Source organism: Lynx canadensis, chromosome A3, assembly GCF_007474595.2.
Source record: "Lynx canadensis isolate LIC74 chromosome A3, mLynCan4.pri.v2, whole genome shotgun sequence".
NCBI lineage: Eukaryota > Metazoa > Chordata > Mammalia > Carnivora > Felidae > Lynx > Lynx canadensis.
The window spans coordinates 92675420-92687592 of NC_044305.1; the positions used below are offsets into that span (position 1 = coordinate 92675420).

The 12173-nt window shown below is 35.8% G+C and overlaps 1 protein-coding gene and 1 pseudogene across 1 annotated transcript in view; one reads left to right on the forward strand and one right to left on the reverse strand.

Annotated features, from left to right (window-relative positions):
* The window catches only part of LRRTM4 (leucine rich repeat transmembrane neuronal 4), a 716749-nt gene that overhangs the window by 442192 nt on the left and 262384 nt on the right, over nt 1-12173 (reverse strand). The window lies entirely within an intron of this gene.
* On the forward strand, nt 6350-7281 carry LOC116737998 (annotated as a pseudogene).

The window sequence follows — 12173 nt, forward strand, 5'->3', positions numbered from 1 at the left end:
AAATTACATTTTCACCATGTTAATCAATGCAATTTTTACTTCATTTTCCAAACAAACTTATCCTTCTAATAGGAGATTTTTAAAAATGACATTAATTGGTGTGCACATAACATTTTGATTAACAGAAGTGCAGAAGCACGTCATGCATTGTTTTTAATAATATAATTACTTGATAATTCATTTCAAATTAATAGTTTTAAATTAATTATTAATGGTATATGAAATTAAAATAAAATATAACTTAGCAAGGAGTGGGAAACATGCAATGTACACAATTGAGTAGCTACAACTTTTATTCACTAAAACTTGATGTAGGTGAGTTGAAAGATCACAAAATCACACCACTATATGACTTGTTAAAGCACTTCCTTTTTCTTTTTGTTTAGAGACCTGAAAAACCCTTCTGTTTTCTAGGTGCTAGCAATGGTATCTTTAGAACAGGTATTTTAAGAATAATAGGTCTATTTATTCTTCATATATAACACTCAGAATAGAATTACCTTGCAGAATTCATGGGTGTTTTGAAGATACTGTTCCTGAAAGTTATGGACCACCTATAAATCTAAGTGGGTTCTGATTTTTCATAACTTACGTGCTCATATCATCTCCCAGGCTCTTGTTACCCTGCCAACATTTTGTGATGGTGAAGAGGTTAGAGAGAAAATTTTGAGCAACACAAAAATGTCAGAATGAGGCATTCTTCCAAAAATATGTTCATGGGCAATTTTAAAGAAAAACTATTAGGTTTACATCTGCAATTAAGAATGCTGCCCACAAAAATTGAAATTAATTAATATTTTGAAATTGTGCTTTTAAATTTAGCACTTAAAGGCAGGTGGTCATTTTAATATGATATTTTTTATATTATTACAAATTAACATACTTTGTAATTTATATCAATAATTGAATTTGTATGCAGACACAATGTGCATTATATTAATATGAATTAACATATTAGTATAAATTAATACATTATGATATATAATATTAATTGTATTAACTATATCAATATGTTATTGGTAAATTATTTTAACTTTGGAGACTATTTTCTTTTGAAATTTGGCTATTCTAGGGCATCAGAAACAATTATCATTAGATATGCAAATATATTTTTTGAAAATTGCTGAAATATTCTATAAATATATTATGTAAATATACAAATTAATAAATGTATATATACATATCTTTCTTTGTATATATTTTATTTCTTTATTTATGTATTTGTTTATTATTTATATTCCTTAAAATTGTGTATGTGTATGTATATATATATATATGTTAAAAAATGTTTTTATTTGAGTATAGTTGACACACAATGTTATAGTGGTAATAGGTCTACAACACAGTGAATCAACTTCAGTATAATTATGATCTGCTCACCATAAGTGTATCTACCATTTGTCACCATACAATGCTATTATAATGTCATTGTCCATATTCCCTATGGTATGCCCTTTATTCCCATGACTTATTCATTCCGAATTATTTTTATGAATATATAAAATATACATGTATGTAATCATTTGCAAAATAAAATCATGAACAAAAAAAAGCGTGCATATGTATATATATGTATTTATATGGATTAACTACAAGAGAGAATATGGATAGAAAATCAGATTTATATACTTGTAAAGCATAGATAGAAAATATTGATACCTGGGGCGCCTGGGTGGCGCAGTCGGTTAAGCGTCCGACTTCAGCCAGGTCACGATCTCGCGGTCCGTGAGTTCGAGCCCCGCGTCGGGCTCTGGGCTGATGGCTCAGAGCCTGGAGCCTGTTTCTGATTCTGTCTCCCTCTCTCTCTGCCCCTCCCCCGTTCATGCTCTGTCTCTCTCTGTCCCAAAAATAAATAAACGTTGAAAAAAAAAATTAAAAAAAAAAAAAAAAGAAAATATTGATACCTAATAAAGATAATTATTATAGAGTCTTATCTACTGGAATAAAAATGATCAATTTCTATGTCACCAAACCATATTTCCTAGAAAATCAATTCTAAGTAACATTTCAGCCTGAAATCCATGAAGTAAGCCAGAATGTCAAACTTTATATAACTATAGTAATATAAGTGCTATTAAGAGAAAATGACAAGTAATACGAAATTATAGACACATTTAATAGTGAATGAGTAAATCCAAAGTAAAAAGCTTGATGTATGTTTTGTATGCTTTGTTTTTAGTTTTCTATAAGTAGATTATATGCTTTGTCTATTTCCATAAGGTAGCAGACAAAGGAATATGCCCCCTTTCTATTCTGTATTACTATAATTTTATTACTATTATCTCATTGTACACATAGTAAAAACAATTTATCCATAATTTTGTTTTTTTTTTTTTAATTTTTTTTTTCAACGTTTATTTATTTTTGGGACAGAGAGAGACAGAGCATGAACGGGGGAGGGGCAGAGAGAGAGAGGGAGACACAGAATCGGAAACAGGCTCCAGGCTCTGAGCCATCAGCCCAGAGCCCGATGCGGGGCTCGAACTCCCGGACCGCGAGATCGTGACCTGGCTGAAGTCGGACGCTTAACCGACTGCGCCACCCAGGCGCCCCAATTTATCCATAATTTTGAAGAAATTATAAATTCTATAGGATTCTAGCTAGCAGAAATTAGATTTTAAAAAACCTGAAATTTTCTCACAATGAAAAAGGCTTAAGCACATAGATTTAAATTCTAGTTCTCTCCAACATTCCAATAAATGATCAAAGGCTTAGCTCATACCTGGCAGGATAATATTATATGTTGACTATGGGGTTACCTTTCTCCCTATGTTTCCAGAAAGTAGCTGTAATTTTTGTTTTTTGTTTTTTGCCAGAGATTTGGATGAGCAGAAAAAAAGCTAAAAATGCTTCTTCTCTTTTTGTGCAATTTTAAGCTTAGCAAAGAGGATTCCTAGGATTTTGAGGGAAATGATGGGAAAGGGAGAATGAAGAAGCAACTAAACATACATGGGCAGGACTGAGATTGAGAAGGGGGCTGAGTAATCTGTGTCCTTTGGGAAACCATAGCACTCCAAATAGAAGGCAAGGACTCAGGGGAACACAATATCCAACACAGGTCTAGAGCTTGCTGTGTGTGAGGGACTGTTTGGAGAACTTCACCCCTATTTATGTATTTAATCCTCATAAAAATCTTCTGAGGTCACATCTTAGAATTTACATTTTACAGATGAAAAACAGAGACATGGAGAAGTTAGATAATATACAATACCACACAACTAATAGGAGAGATAATATTTTACTCAGAACTATTTGGCTCCATTGTCTGCACTCATCCACTGTACTCTTTCACTGCTAATGGCTGTATGGGTACATGGTATCTTGTTGGCAAATTGCTCAACATCATAGCACTAAAAACCTGGGAAGAGTTTGTCTCTCTTAGGTCATATTTGGGTGCCTGGTAGTTGTCAGAGTATGAGAATTTCTGAGATTAAATTTTCCACCAGCCTTGTAGAATGGGGGTTTGGAGGCATAATTAAATTAATTTAAAACAAGTCCAGCATCAGAGATGAGAGGTTGATGGGACTGATGGGAGGTATAAATCTTGATTTAACTATGACCTTGGGAAAGGTCACAGATGCCTGAGATGACAGAGAGTGGGGAACCTGTGCTGGCATCTACTGCTCCTTGCTTATACTTAGGGCAGCTGGACTTCCTAGGCAAAAGGTTTGGTTTCTTGTTTGTTTTTCTAATAAGTAAGGTTAAATGAGCCTCTGAGAGAACAGGAGCAATGCTGTAATCAACCAAGCGTTCCATGCTTGCTGCTATGACTCCATGGTTATCTAGCTATCTCCTTAAGTCTTCAGATTTGAGGGCTTCTGAACTGGAAAAGAATATTAGAGTGAATATAAACATTCTGCCTCCTACTCCCTTTGGGTGTACCTGATTCAAACCAAAACAAACCCACTCTCTGAAATGACCCTTCTGCAATTTCTTTATTAGTATTATTATTAACATTTATTTATTATTGAAAGACAGAGAGAGTAAGAGCGTGAGCAGGGGAGGGGCAGAGGGAGAGGAAGACACAGAATTTGAAGCAGGCTCCAGGCCCTGAGCTGTCAGCACAGAGCCTGACGCAGGGCTCAAACTCACAAACTGCGAGATCATGACCTGAGCTGAAGTCGGATGCTTAACTGACTGAGCCACCCAGGTGCCCCAACCCTTCTGCAAATTCAATGAAGCATAAGCACAGTGAGTTAACAAGGAACAAAAATGTCACTGAAGCTGAAAGTAAATGGGCAACTCTAAGGAGGAGAAATAATTGAGAACAAGAGAAAAACAAAAAATCATTACCGCATCTTAGATGGGAACACCCTCATTACCTTATTTTGGAGGGGATGTGGGGGCTAAGAAGTGGCTTAAACAGAAATTTGTTTTCTCACAATTCTGGATAACTAGAAGTCAAGATCAGGTGTTGGCAAAGTTGTCTCTCTTCGGGCCTTTCTCTTTGACTTGCACATGATCATCTTCTCCCTATTTGCATTTGGTCTTCCTTTGTATTGTTCCATCTCTGGATTTTAAGTCTTTGAAAGACTGCCTGGAATTTCTTCTGTGCCTGATTGTACTCTCCTCCCCACCAATTCCATAGTTCTTGGGAGTCCAAGGGTTTCGAAAGTATCTATTCCAATGCTAAGGAGACAATGTTCTCCTTGTTTTCTCCGTTACATTATTTACTTATTTACTGGTCTAAACACATTGGCCCTGACATAAAACACGATACTTAGTGCTTTCATTTTCAAACAAACAAAAAAATTAATCAAAATGATTAACCAAACTTCCATATGCTGAAAGTATGCTGGAGCCCCACCAAAAAGGTCATCGTGAGTGCCTCAGATCTATCCAGAATCTCCTTGATTCGCTCCACCTCTCCTCTAGCAAATTACAACTCAGCAATCATCTTTGTTTCCTGAGCATTCCCTTAGCTTCTCACACACAGGCAAAATCTTTTTCAATAGAGTTTTCTCTCTAAGAGGAATTCTTATGCCAGCTGTTCACAGAAACAAATGCTTTACCTTGGATGAAAAACATGATAGCTGATGTAAAAACTGTAATGGAGGAATGTACACAATATTGGATATTGTAGAAACCCCCATGAGTAAATTAGATGTCAATTTTAAGAAATCTTTCACAAAATACTTAAGCAAAAGAAAAAGAGAACATAAATAATGAGAGTGAGGAAGGAACATGGAAATTACGCTAAAATACAATTTGCAGTCTAGAGTGCAGTCAAGAACAAGATGAAAATCAATGATCAAGAAGTAATAAAATGAATTTTTCTGGGGTGAAGAAACACTTGAAACTGGAGATCAAGATGGCTTAAAATCTATCATGTAACATAAATAAAGAGAGCACCTCAACTTTGTGATTATCCCCGTAGAAGTCGTAAATGTCAAGGGTAAAGAAAACAAACAAAATTTCTGAGTATTTTTAGAGAGAGAAACACAGACACACACACACACACACACACACACACACACACACATATTTATCCTTATGTAATATGTAAGTTGTGGCACCAAAAGTACATTGTCAGAAATATGAGAATTTATAAATATTTTTGCTTATTTATTTATTCTGAAAGAAACAGAGACAGCATGAGTAGGGGAGGGGCAGAGAGAGAAGGAAAGACAGAATCCGTGCTGCCAGTGCAGAGAACGATGTGGGGCTCGGACTCACAAAACCGTGGTATCATGACCTGAGCTGAAACCAAGAGTTTAGCGAACCAGACGCTTAACTGACTGAGCCAACCCAAAGTCTTAGAGATGTAATCTAGACAACTTAGAAATTAATCACTTAAAACACTGGTAGCAAAATTAAAACAAATAAGCAAAGAGTTCTCTTTCCTAAAAAATGAAGAAGTAATCCTCTACTCTTTCGGCTAATTACAGTGGCAAAACACTGTAGAGAAAAGGGCAGACTGGCAAGGGACTTTGGCATCCAGGAAATAACACAATACCAAGCCTGTGGGTTTTCTTTTTTCTTTATAAATTGCAGATTTGGTGTTATAAAAGCCAGTAACTTGTAAACACCAATGGGCCCAGACAATAAAAGCCCTAACAAAAGCCTCCTCCTGTTTAGTTAAAGGACAAGAGGCAGTCTAACAAGATAAAAAAAAAAAAAAAAAAAAAAAAAAAAAAACTTTAGAAAAGTTTAGCAAACAGCTACTTTACTCTATCCAAACATCACAGAAAAACTTTTGTCTCCACCTCCATTCACACCAGCAAATGCCTAGGGTGTAACCTAGACTTCCACTCTCCACTGGTTGTAAAAATTGGCCCTTCCTCTCTCCAGGCCTCCTTATGAGTGACATCATCTTTAAACCTTGTGAGGCAATTCCTGATAAGCTGCAATGGGGCCCAGGGAAGATGGGGTGACCTGGAAGTCCAACTACTTCCTTACAATCATCCAACTTTTGGATGAATATCCAAAATGCTTCACTGTGGGAGCAGGAAATGTGGGTTCCAAGCAGATGCAGCAGATCCCCATGTCCCTCTGTAGGAAGGCTGTGGTGCTGATGGGCAAGCATACTGATACACAGGCTATCTGAAGGCATCTGGAGAACAACCCTGCTCTGGAAAAACTATCGCCTCATCTTTGGGGGAATGTGGCTTTTGTGTTCTCCAAGGAAGACCTCACTGAGATCAGGGACATGATGCTGGCTTATAAGGTACCAGCTATGGCTGTGCTAGTGCCATAATCTTATGTGAAGTCACTGTGCCAGTCCAGAACACTGTTCTGGGGCCCAAGAAGACCTCCTTCTTCCAGGCTTTAGGCATCACCACTAAAATATCCAGGGGCACCACTGAAATCCTGATGATGTGCAGCTATTTAAGACGGAGACAAAGTGGGAGCCAGCGAAGCCATACTGCTCAACATGCTGAACATCTCCTCCTTCTCTTTTTAGATAGTCATCCAGCACATGTTTGACAATGACAGGCAGTACAACCCTGAAATGCTTGACATCACAGAAGAAACTCTGCATTCTTGCTTCCTGGAAGGTGTTCACAGTGTTGCCAGTATATGTCTCCAGATAAGGTATCTGACTGTTGCATCAGTGCCCCATTCTACCATCAATGGATACAAGTGGATCCTGGCTTTGTCTGTGGAGATTGATTACACCTTCCCAATTGCTGAAAAGGTCAAGGCCTTCTTGGCTGATTCATCTGTATTTGTGGCTGCCACCCCATGGCCACTAACACCACTGCTGCACCTGCTGCTGCCACAGCCCAGCCAAGGTTGAAGAAATCAGAAAAGGATATGGAATTTGGTCTCTTTCACTAATCATCATAAAGCAACCAATTTAGCCAAACTTATTTGTGAAACAAGAAAATAAAAGCTTACTTCTCATTAAAAAAATGAGTGGGTGGCACAGTTGATTAAGCATTTGGCTTCGGCTCAGGTCATGATCTCGCAGTTCATGAGTTCAAGCTCTACATCAGGCTTTGTGCTGACAGCTCAGAACCTGGAGCCTGCTTCAGATTCTATGTCTTCCTCTCTCTCTGCCCCTCCCCCACTGGAGCTTTGACTCTCTCTTTCCCAAAAATAAAATAAACATCAAAAAACATGTTTTTTTACCCAACCCTTCTGTCAATTAGGATGGCTCAAAGAAGTCTGAGTGGTGAGCTAGGACTCTTATCCTTGCAGAATGAGTGATAACTGGTGTGTCTTTTTCTACTTTGGCATCAGTGTGGGAATCCTGCACTTCTATCCTTGACTGAGGGTAACAGGTTACCCCTCCTTATTCTTGACTGGGATGGTATCAGAGTGGGCCTACTAGATAGTCACTTTATCACTACTCAGTAGTAAAAAGAAGTTACCTCCTCTAGAGCCAGAGAAGTGGGGAATCTGGACTTTCACTGTAACCTGGCAGAAATGAGCAGCACTTTACCTTCCCCTGCCACATTAGTAGCAAAGAAGGCTAGCTAAAACAAGATTTTAATGAGGTCAAAAGTCTCATACATAGTTCCCAAAATATCTAGGACTTAATTAAAATATCTCTTGAATTAACAAAGAGCCAGGAAGATCTCAATTTGAATAAGAAAAGGCAATCAACAGATGCCAACACTTAGGTGATACAACTGTTAGAATATCTAACAAGGATTTTAAATCAGTGGTCATAAAACTACTTCCATGATTATGAACACATTTGGTATATTTTTTAAAAGAAATCCTAAGCAAAGAAATGGAAAATGTAAAGAAGAATCCTGAAGGAAGAACAACAAAAATTACACATTTTGAACAGAAAGAATATAATCTGGAAGAATAACGCAAAAGGAGGGACCCGGAGATCTGTGAGACGATTGATTACAAGAGATCTAACATGAATGTTATCAGAGTTCCAGGAAAAGGAGAAAAAAGAAGAGTTGGAAAACATATTCAAAGAAATAAAAGTTGAAAACTTCCCCAAATTAGCAAAAGACATACATTTAGGAATTTAAGAAACGGAGCCAATCCCAAACATGGTAGTCCCAAAGAAATTCATGCCCAGACATGTAGTAAACTTCTGAAAATGAAAAGAAAAGAAAAATTTTGAAAGCAGACAGAGAGAAACAACACATTACCTATATGGGCAAAGTTTTCCAATGCAAGTGAATTCCTGATAACAATTTGTGGAGGCCAAAAGGAGATAGCATGATTTTAAAGGGCTGAAATAAGGGAACTTCATTCCAGAATATACATCCAAGAGTAATATCCTTCAGAAATAAAAAGGAAATCAAGACAGTCTCAGATGACTGAAAATAAAGCAAAATAAACAAAAGAGAAACAAAAAACAAGTAAGAATTGTTGCCAGATGATTTGCCCTGAAAGAATGCTTAAAGAAGTAATCTAAGCAGAAAAGAAATGACAAAAGAACAAATTCTGAAACAACAAAAAGAAAGAAAAAAAAACAGAAAGTAAAATTATAGGTAAATACAACAGACTTCTCTTTTCCTATTAAGTTTTCTAAATTATATCTGACGATTAAAGCAAAAATTATAAAATGGTCTATTTTAGCTCTCAACAGGAATTATTTAAGATAATTATGTTATAAATTGAGTTAAGGTAGAATAATGTAAGGAGAGAAAAGTTTTTGTACACTCCTCAAACTGGTCAAAAGATGACACCGGTAGACTGTTATAAGTTATGTGGATACAATATGAAACCTAAAGCAAATAATTAAAAATTCTATACAAAGGGATACACGTACAGACATCACAGATAAGTTAAAATGGAATTCTAAACAATGTTTAAGTAACCTACAGCAAGAGAAGAAAAAGAAAACACAGAAATGAAAAACAAAACAAAGAACAAAAAATAAAATGACAGTCATAAGCCTAAATATATCAATAATTACATTACATTATATGTAAATAGTCTAATTAGAATAATTAAAAGATAAAGATTGAAAGTAGATTTAAAAATATGATACAACTGTATGCTATCTATAAGAACCTCACTTAAAATACAGGTTTCCCTCAACTATCTGTAAGCAGAGCGTTCTTAGGAAACCTTTCATATGGTATGAAATGGTATCAAGTAAAGAAGCAGTTATCATTAATTTATACGGAAAAAAATTTCCAGCATTCCCAGACGTCAAAATAACCTCTCTTAGGCTTTTCTGATACCTTAGGACACATCTTGCTGATGGATGCACAAAACAAATCCAGATAAAGCACAGATGCTCACAGATACAATTCAAAGCTAGGGAGGCTTGATTCTGAGATGCTGAGCATAGTTCCTGGGGAAGGAGCTAGGTGGTGCCACTCTGGCCGCGACTGGTTGGTGCTGCCTCTCTAATGACTTACTGCAAAAGAAACACTAAGTGCTCTTTTTGCCTTTTTTCATAAAAGTAAAAATCCTTTCTGGATTATTTTAGATTAATGGAAAGAGGTACTAATGTAGATCTTTCATAAATGTGAAGTAGCATAATGCAAACTTTCAAAAAAGTGGGGAATATCTGTATAATGATAAATAGAGTTTGAAAGTTAAAGTATTTAGAAAGAATGTGCAAATAACCAAAGGAAAACAGGAGTGGCCGTATTGATATATCAGACTAAGTAGACTTCCCAGCAAAGAAAATTACAAGGAACGGAGTGGGTCACTGCAGAGTGATAAAAGGGCCAATCCACAATACTAAATGTGCATGCATTAAACAACAGAGCTGCAAAATATGTGAAGTGAAACTGCTAGACTGAAGAAGAAATAGATCAACACACAATTATAGTTAAGTTTCCCACCCCCATCTCTCAAGTGGATAGACAACTAGACATAAATTAGCCAAATATAAAAGAACTGAACATTGTCTTTAACCAACAGGATCTGATAGACATTTATAGGCTATACCATATAATAAGCATAGATTACATATTATGTCCACAGAACATTTATCAAAATAGGCCATATCTTAATCATGAAACAAACTCAAAATATTAAAAAGAATTTAAGTCACATGCAGTGTATTCTCTCACCACAATAGCATCAGAGTAGAAAGTCAGTAATAGAGCAATAATAGGACAACCTACAAATACTTGGAAACTAAACACTATATTTCTAAGTGATCTAGAAGTCAAAAAGAAAATATTAAAGGAAATGGAAAAGGATACATTCAACAGAATGAAAATAAAATTAACCTATCAATATATGTGGGATGCAGCTAAAGTAGTGGTGAAGGGACATGCATATCACTAAAGGCCTATATTAGCAAAAATTAAAAATCTCAAATCAATAATCTAAGCTTTCATATCAAGAAACCAGAAAAAGAGGAATAAAAATAAGCTCAAAGTATGCAGAAGGAAGAAAATAATAAACAAACAAAACTAGCAGAAATTAATTATGTGAGAAAACCGAGAAACAATGAAGAAAATCAATATAACGAAATTTGGTTCTTGGAAAAGATCAGTAAAAATGATGAGTCTCTGGTGTAACAGATTAGAAAAAAGAAGAGAAGATACCAATGTCATGAATGAAATAAGAGATATCTCTAGAGTCGTTACTGGCATCAAAAGGGATAATTAGGGAACAAATAAAAAATAACTCTACACAAATTAATCTGACAACATAGATAAAATGGACCAATTATTGAAAGCACAAATTAGCACTATCCAGCCAATATGAAATAGATGATAGTTATGGAGCTGCTTATATTAAGAAATTAAAGGGGCACCTGAGTGGCTCAGTTGGTTAAGCGTCCAACTTTGGTTCAGGTCATGATCTCACAGTTTGTGGGTTTGAGCCCCCACATCAGGCTCTGTGCTGATAGCTCAGAGCCTGGAGCCTGCTACAGATTCTCCCTCTCTCTGCCTCTCCCCCCTCTTGTGCGCTCTCTCTCTCTCTCTCTCTCTCTCTCTCAAAAAATAAACATTTAAAAAAATTTAAAAAAGAAATTAAATTCTTCTGAAAAAGAAATCTCAAGCTCAAATAGTTTCATTGGAAAAGCATACTACGTGTTTTAAAAAGAACTAACAAAAATAACAAGAACTAATTTTAAACAAGCTCATGTAAAAAATAGAAGAGGGAAGACTTTTTCAACCCATTTGATGCAGTTAATATTACCCTCATATAAAATCCAGATGGTAAGATGGTAAAAAGAAAGAGAGAAAAGGAAGGAAGGAAGGGAAGAAGGAAGGAAAGAAAGAAGGAAAGAAGGAATACAGGAGTGAGTGAGTGAAGAAACAGATCAATATTCCTTATATATAGAGACAAGAAATTTCATTTAAAATTTTTTTTAAAGTTTATTTATTCATTCATTTATTTATTTATTTATTTAGAGAGACCATATGAGCAGGGGAGGGGCAGAATACAGAGAGAAAGATAATCCTAAGCAGGCTCCATACTGTGAGTGTAGAGCCTGTTGTAGGGCTTAACCAATGAACCCTGAGATCATGACCTAAGCCAAAACCAAGAGTCAGTCTCTTCACTGACTGAGCTACCCAGTCACCCCATAGACATTAAAAAATAATCTTAACAAAACATTAGCAAATACAATTCAGAAAAACATAAACTAGTAAACCATAACTAACTGGATTTATTCTAGGGATGCAAGGCTAAAACAATATTCCAAATCTAAGAAATATAACCTGCTGTAGTAAGAGGTTAAGAAAGAAAAATTACATGATCTTATCAATGGATGCAGAAAAAGTATTTGGCAAATCTCAACATCCATTCATGATAACAATTCTTAGAAAACTAGGAAT